General features: G+C 33.8%; 1 long non-coding RNA gene across 2 annotated transcripts; it reads right to left on the bottom strand.

Moving 5' to 3' along the window:
• Positions 1–4,071: 4,071 nt before the first annotated feature.
• On the bottom strand, positions 4,072–7,059 carry LOC111988629 (uncharacterized). 2 transcript variants are annotated; one of them, XR_010628681.1, is made up of 3 exons: positions 6,729–7,059; positions 4,796–5,581; positions 4,072–4,279 (listed from the first exon to the last, which is right to left on the bottom strand). It is a non-coding gene; the product is annotated as an uncharacterized LOC111988629 (long non-coding RNA). The 2 variants fall into 2 exon arrangements; XR_002880441.2 differs by having other exon boundaries at positions 5,520–5,581; positions 6,729–6,966.
• Positions 7,060–7,769: the final 710 nt, after the last annotated feature.

Here is a 7,769-nt window from a genome sequence, read left to right as displayed (position 1 = left end):
GGCTATGCTCATGAACAAAGCTTGGAGGCTTAGGAATAACCCAACAACTTTATGGGCTTAAGGATCCGTTTAGATACAACTTATTTTATTAAAAATTGAAAAATTAAAAACTAAAAACTAAAAAACTGTAGCAAAATAATTTTTAAATATGTAAATAGTACCGTGAAACTCATTTTAAATTTTTTTTTTCTGAATAAAGTGGTTGTGGGTCATGTGAACAGTGCACCATGTCTCCTGCACTGTTTATGCGCTAAAAAAAAAAAAAAAAAAAAAAAGGCTAAAACGCAAACGCAAAAGCAAAACGCGCTGTGTTTCAGCTTTTCAAACCGCACCTTAGTCTTTATCTTATATAGTATAATCTTGTATATTATTTTTGAATTTTGTTTTAACTTGCTTTCTTTCTTTCCTCTCATTCTTCCTAAACTAGTTTTGTGGGGTTAATTTGGTATTACTATTTTTTTTTTCCAAAAAAAAATGATGTGCTTTTTATAAAATAAAAAAAAAAAAAGAATAATAGATGATTTTATTAAAAATAGAAAATAATACAAAATTATATACCAATTGAAAATTAGGTGCCAATCCCCTTCAGAGAATGACATTTGCGTTTTGTTTTGAAAGGTAATAGAAAATAATTTAAAGTTATAGACCAATTTTAAATTATGTACCAATCTCCTTGAGAGGATAACACTCCCAAGACAACATTAACAAATAAATAAAAAAGGGCCAACAAACCCCAAATTTAACATCTGGGATTTTGATTTTTTGACCAAGGTTTTAATATTTCTTAAAGTACATAGTTTGACTTCCATCGTCAATCGAAAAATGAAATTAGCCCTTGTCATACATATAATTCAATTAACCAAACTAACTAAGTGAGTCATGCGTATTCATAATGGTATACATGTCATCTTTCTATTAGCGGTTAGAGTCCAAGCCTCTAAACATATTTAGACTTTGGAGTAGAACCTTTTCCTTTGTTAAATGCACCCTCTTGTAAGTCATAGCCTCATCGGCTTTAAATGTAATAGACTGCATACCCTGCATATCCTTTTCTTTTAATGGGTATCAGACCATCCATATGATGCCACGTGAAAATGGGACACAAGATATTTTGAGAATTGTGAACGGTACATCCTTGAAATTAAATCTCTTCCCTATTTTAACTTTTTAGATTTGTTTGAGCATTGTAATTTGAAAACTTGATCGTTCTACTCCCCAAGTACACCCTAGTAAACAAGGGCTTCCTTTCTTTTTCTTTTTTATAAATAAAATTTTGTTACTTAAAAAAAAAAGAGGAAGAAGAAGAAGATGCCGTGCAAAAACAGGAATGGGAGATACCCAGAAAGTTGCACGACTACCAGTCAACCACCAATGAAATGCGATTTCCATGGAAGAGTGTAAGGTGTACAAAGGTTTCTAAGAAAGTTGTTTTTTTCTTAGGGAAAATGGCTTTGGGGAAGATCATGATGGGGGCATAATGTAATTAAAAGAGGTATCGCTAATTTTTTCTCAAAAAAAAAAAAAAAAAAAAAAAGGTATCACTATTGTTATTGCAACAGTGGACCATTTGCTAATTTTGTTGCACAGTTGCTTATGAGTTATTCACTTTATTTTGCTGTTCGGGGTATCCTGGTAATGCCCAAGAGTCATAGATGTATTCATTTGTTGGCCATCTTTATTTTTGCTTGAGTTTTGTTGCAAATTTTATCGATTCTCTCTCTTCTCTTGTATGTAACAATTGGAGGGTGTAAGTGAACATCATCTTATGTGTTTTTTTTTTTTTTAATAAATAAAAGGTATAAATTTACAAAACTCTCCTCATTAATAAATGAAAGTATATTGACTTTTTAAATAAAGTAAATGGTAACTTAAGAAATTTATTTATTGATTTCTCAAAGAGTACATTATACTGAATAGCACAAACACTCTTATATCATCTCCGTTCTTTCTCTCCTTCTCTTTGGAACTGAACAATCTGATTCATCTTAACCAAATTTTACTGAATAGCTTTGCCTTTATTTCATTTTGTCATTATGTCTATTGTTAATGTTTTTATATGTCTCATCCTTTGGCCTCTGTGGAAGTTTCATTGTGTTGTTTGGCTATTGTCTCTTGAGTAAAGGTAGACGGTGCGGGCACGGATTGGGCAACTGGGGTAGTGGACTAGACTAGTGGTAAAGTAAGTGAACAAGAATTTGTAAAAGACCAAAAAAAAAAACATTAAACTATATTACTATTAGGAGGGAAAATTATTGCATAGTCTAAGATTATGCTCCATCTCTCTCATAGAGGAGTGGGCCTTATGGCAGGTGGGACTCACCACTACAAAAAAATCGACCTGTCCCAGCGTTTTTTTCCCGGCGTTTTTACAAAACTCTGTAATAGATAAGCTTGTACCAGCGCTCAAAACCAACGCTTTACAAAGCGCTGCAATAGGAGGCATATAGCGGCGTTTTTCAAAAACGCTGGTATAGGAAGCCCAAAAACACTGGGATAGGGTTACTGATTTCCCTTATGGGAAAAACCTATCCCGGCGCTTTTAAAAGCGCTGGGAGAGCTTTTTTTTCATAAGGGAAGGAGAATGACCTGTCCCAGCGCTTTTAAAAGCGCTAGGATAGGTACCTCCATTTTGTTATGGGAAAAACCTATCCCGGCGATTTTAAAAGCGCTGGGACAGATCTTTCTCCATAAGGGAATGAGAATGACCTGTCCCAGCGCTTTTAAATGCGCTGGGACAAGTCCCTTCATTCATGATCTATCCCGGCGCTTTTAAAAGCGCTGGGACAAGTCTCTCCATTCCGTTATGGGATAGCTCTTTCTCCATAAGGGAATGAGAAAGAGATGTCCTAGCGCTTTTAAAAGCACTGGGACAGGTCCTTCCATTCCCTTATGGAAAATGACCTATCCCGGCGCTTTTAAATGACCTATCCCAGCGCTTTCAAAAGCGCTAGTATAGGCCTTTTTAATTTTATTCGTTAATGACCTATACCAGCGCTTTTGAAAGCGCTAGCATAGGTACTACCTATGCCAACGCTTTAAAAGCGCTGGTATAGGTTATATTTACATTTTCATAAAGGCTGTCCCGACACAATTAAAAACGCCGGAACAGAGTCTAAAAGCGTCGGGACCTATCCCAGTGCTTTTGAAAAGCGTCGGGACCTATCCCAGTGCTTTTGAAAAGCGCCGGGACAGGTCCGCACAACCCTATCCCAACATTCAAAAACCAGCGTTTTGAAGCGCCGGAAAAAAAAACGCCGGGATAGGAATTTTGTCCCTATCCCAACGCTTTTTGGGGCTATCCCAGCGGTTTTGAAAACGCTGGGATAGCCCCATTTTTTTGTAGTGCACCCCTCTGTAAGAGAGAGAAATTATTTAATACTCTTAGAGCAATGCTATCCCTTCTCACATGAGGGGTGGGCCCCCTGTATGGGACCCACTCCTCACGTGAGAGGAATGAGCATTGCCATGGAAATACCCAATAACTTCTTGTAAGAGAGAATGAGCATAGTCCTGGACTATGTAATAATAGCCCGTTAGGTAGTCGGGGTGAGCGAGGTGGGTGTGAGTGTATTTTTAGTATTTACACTGTGCAAAGAAGACTAAGCAGTGGGGTGTGTACTAGACTGCTAATGGCCAGTAAAGAAAAATAATGAAACAACTAAACAATAAAAATTAATACCTTTATTGTATTAACAAATAATATTTTTAAAGAAAAATAATGAAATAACTAAAAAAACAACAATTAATACTTTTATTGTATTAAGAAATAATATTTCAAATGAAACTATAGTTTATTGGTTATTCTTTTACTAATATTATGGACAAATATTTAATAAGAAAACCATGTACCCAATGTCACGCCCCAAACCCGATTTCCGGATTTGTGACCATGACCGGCATGCTAATATCAAGCCTAAACCTGATATTAACAAGAACCAACTTAACTTTTTAAAAAAAACTTTCAGAAAAGCTTTTACAAAAGCTTCCCTCTTTATTTTCATTCTTGTTTCTCTACTTAAATGATATAAATTTTCACTTGACATTCAGAGCATCTACACTGTACTCAAAATATAATGTAATCCTCCAGTTTTTCAAATTTCATACTTTCACATAATACATCTTTTAATACCTTAAGGTACAACTTTCATTAGATCCTAAAATTCACAATACTACAAAACTAAACATCAAATACTACTTTAGGATCTATACATATAAACTAAAACCAGCTCCTTCCAAAACTTGACTAAGGCTCCCTCTGCTCCACTTAAAAACCTGCTAACTGAAAGAGTGAAAGGGGTGAGCTACACAGCTCAGTAAAGGTAAAATATATGAGAATTTAATAAGGATGCATGTAAATCAATTCATTTCACTTTATCAACGTTCGAATAGGAGAACATCATTTCATGCATAGTATTTTATGCTATTTATAATAATAGCTTGTATGCTTTTCATAGGTAAATAATCGTTCTCCTTTTCTTATCAGAATAATATTACCAAAACCTTTCGGATTGAATTTCTTTCATTTCTTACAAAGTCACCATACATATTTTCATTACAAAATAATCATTTTAACTTAAATCAGATAATCGGTAACTTTGTCTTAAACTGGAAGCATCTTAAATAATAATAAAACTTTCCTTCGTAAACTTCTTCTTATAAAATATTATAACTTTCATAATCATAAAACTTAACGTTTCATAAGGAAAAACAGATATCTGATAACTTCTTAACATAAACTTGTACTTTTATTAGAAACTTTATCTTTATAGCACAACAGAACTTCAGGAACTTTTACCTTTAATGAACAGCTTTCTTTTCATCATAAACTTCTTCTTTTCATGAGAGCTTTTAACTTTTCATAATGCATTTAAACATAATTATTCTCTCATGATTGATATCATAATATAGCTGTTCATAAATACACATTGGTTAGTCCATATCTGATAAATCTGTACAGAGAAGGCCTCATCACATTTGGGTGCCCTCGTGTGTATGATATTGTCCCCTTTGGGAGGCCTGATGGCACATCCCCTCCAGGTTTTGTTCCTCCCCGCCGTCCGTACACATTGGGGAGAAGGCCTTAGAGTTACGGGCAACCCCATTTCCTCTACTTTAAATGGCCTAGAGTTACGGGCAGCCCCATTTCCTCTACTTTAAATGGCCAAACATATAACATTTTTCCATGGAAAGCCAGTAATTAACCCCTACTGACCGAGTTCAGATCACCAGAGGACATAACCCAAAAACATTTCATACATTACATCATACTGAAATTTCTTATTTTGTATAACATTTCATAACAATAGCATTTCCATTCTTTTCTTTAAACATCATGTTCATGGAATTAGTCATAGCATCAATATGCTTAAATCATACGTATAGGGTTTCGAAAGCCCATGAACATATCTTTGTCTAAATAATGCTTACATGCCATATCTCTAATCAAAAACATTTTAATGCATAATTTACTCTAAAATAACCTCATGACTTACCAAATGCTCATATAACTTATCCCTTACCTGAAAGCAGAGGAACCGAGAGCCTAAAGTCGAAGGAGCTTAGACCTGGTGGCTGGTAACACCTAAACCGAAATCAAAACTTATTACCATCCATAATTTCCTTATCATAAACTTACATATTCATCTCAAAGCCTATCTCTTAAAATTAAGGAAATCCTAATTCCACCTCAAAGAGGTTCCCACAAACAAAAATACATTCATCAAACATCATTATGCACCAACCATAGAGAAACCAACATTCTCACATTACTCTCATAACAGCCAACTTCATTTCAAAAGGTGCTTTGAGCTTAGGGCAACAATGCATGCATAAACATAAACTCTTTTAAGCATTGTCATGTAACCATAAACACACTTAAGGAAACATACAGCATGTTCAGTAAAACAGCTTTATAATACAACCGTTGAATGGTTTAGAACCCCTTCTTTGAGTACTAAAACCTTGAACCAAGTTATACAAAAATCACTCTATGATCTAGACATATCATATGATGAGCAAAATAAATTATAGCTCAAATCATTTACCCTAACTCTAGAATTAAATCCTCAAAGTTAGGCATGTCCCTTGCTGTTCACTGTTTCATTCCAGCAACTTATTCTTTACTTATAAAATACAAATGGGCAACCAATTCACATCCAAACCTCATGAAATTTTAGAGCAATTCCTCTGTATGTCCAGTATATACCATAAAAATTTCATAGTCAAAGAATAAAATTATGATTTATTAAAAATTATACAAGCCAACGTGTTCAATTCTGTCCTGGCAGAAAATCATGCAAATTATAAAGTAAATAATTATTTTTCTATTCATCCAAATGTTGTGAAACCACTTCCACAACAACCATACGTGTCTTAGGGTTCATACAAACTATTCGTAGCATCCTAATTCACAAAATATGATTTAATACAGAATTTTCTTGTTGTAAACCTCAAATCTGTCACAGAGACAGCTTCAGTACATATTCTTTCTAAAATCATCAACAAATAGAAATTGGCCTTCATATCACTTAGGTATTTTATTCCTATAATAAACATATTAAAATACCTAAATAATCATCCAATAGACCAAATATCATCAAACTTTCAAGTCACTAAAACAGAATCATAAGTTCATCTTCTAAAATCAGAACAGAGAACAAAGAAGGAAAATAAACAAAACAATTATACTATCAAAACACACAAAAACATATGAGGTTTAATTTACTTACCCACGCACTTTGAAGATGAAACCCTAGTGTTTAGGCTCTTAATTTCTTCTTAGAGAGATATCTATGATTTTTGGCGTGAGAGTGAGGGAGAGATGCTGCCGTGCAAGAGCAAAGAGAGAAGAAAAACCAAGAACAAAGAAAAAGGAAGGGAGAAAGAAGATAAGGAGCTGCTGGACCTCTGGGGCAGCCAAAGAAAATAAGATAAGGGAGAAGACTTTTGTTTTCCTTTTGAGTGTGTGAACCCGTGGACTTGAGAGAAGACTCAAGGAAGCTTCCTAGCACTTTCCTTAAGAGAAAAGAGAGAAAAGTGAGGTGAAACTTCAGATTTGTGTGACCCGTGAGAAATGAGAGGAAGTGAGTTTCTTGCATGTTCTAATTACATTGAAAAGTCAATGAAAAAAATGAGGTGGAACTTGGTGATTGCATAGCCACCAAGTCTTGGTCTTTGGCTTGTCAAGATGCATGAAACTTTGGCTTTACATGTGTTGAATTTCCATTGGTTGCAAGTGGGTAAAATTCTACTATACTATCCCATGCATCATGTTTAATTAAAACACCTACAACTATATATATATATATATATATCATAACTGAACCACTTTGTATAGTCTAACAACTATATATATATATATATATATCTCATAACTCAATCACTTAATATAGTTTTGTCCATACTTAGTATACATATACATAATAAAATTAACCATTCAATTATTCATAATCTTTAAAATTCTTATTCAAAGATATTATAAAATAATATGCTAATTAAATACTCCTATATTAATTTGAGAAAGTAAGTGACTTAAAATAATAATCAACTATTTAAACACATAGTTTAACTATTAATTTGGGGTTGGGGTGTTACATCATTGGCTCTGAAATAATTTATTTATAAATTTTTTAGCATAAATAGTGGGAAATCTATGAATAGTGGTTTTATGTTAAGCATAAATTTTTTTCTCATTTATATACATCATGACTTCGCAATTCACATCACATGCTGTAGGGCTTTAATTTTATAGGGAAATTTTCGAATATAAT

The sequence above is a fragment of the Quercus suber genome, unplaced genomic scaffold (assembly GCF_002906115.3).
Source record: "Quercus suber isolate HL8 unplaced genomic scaffold, Cork oak 2.0 scaffold_61, whole genome shotgun sequence".
Classification (NCBI taxonomy): Eukaryota; Viridiplantae; Streptophyta; class Magnoliopsida; order Fagales; family Fagaceae; genus Quercus; species Quercus suber.
Note: the sequence above shows the minus strand (reverse complement) of the source record. Positions and strands in the feature narration are given on the sequence as shown.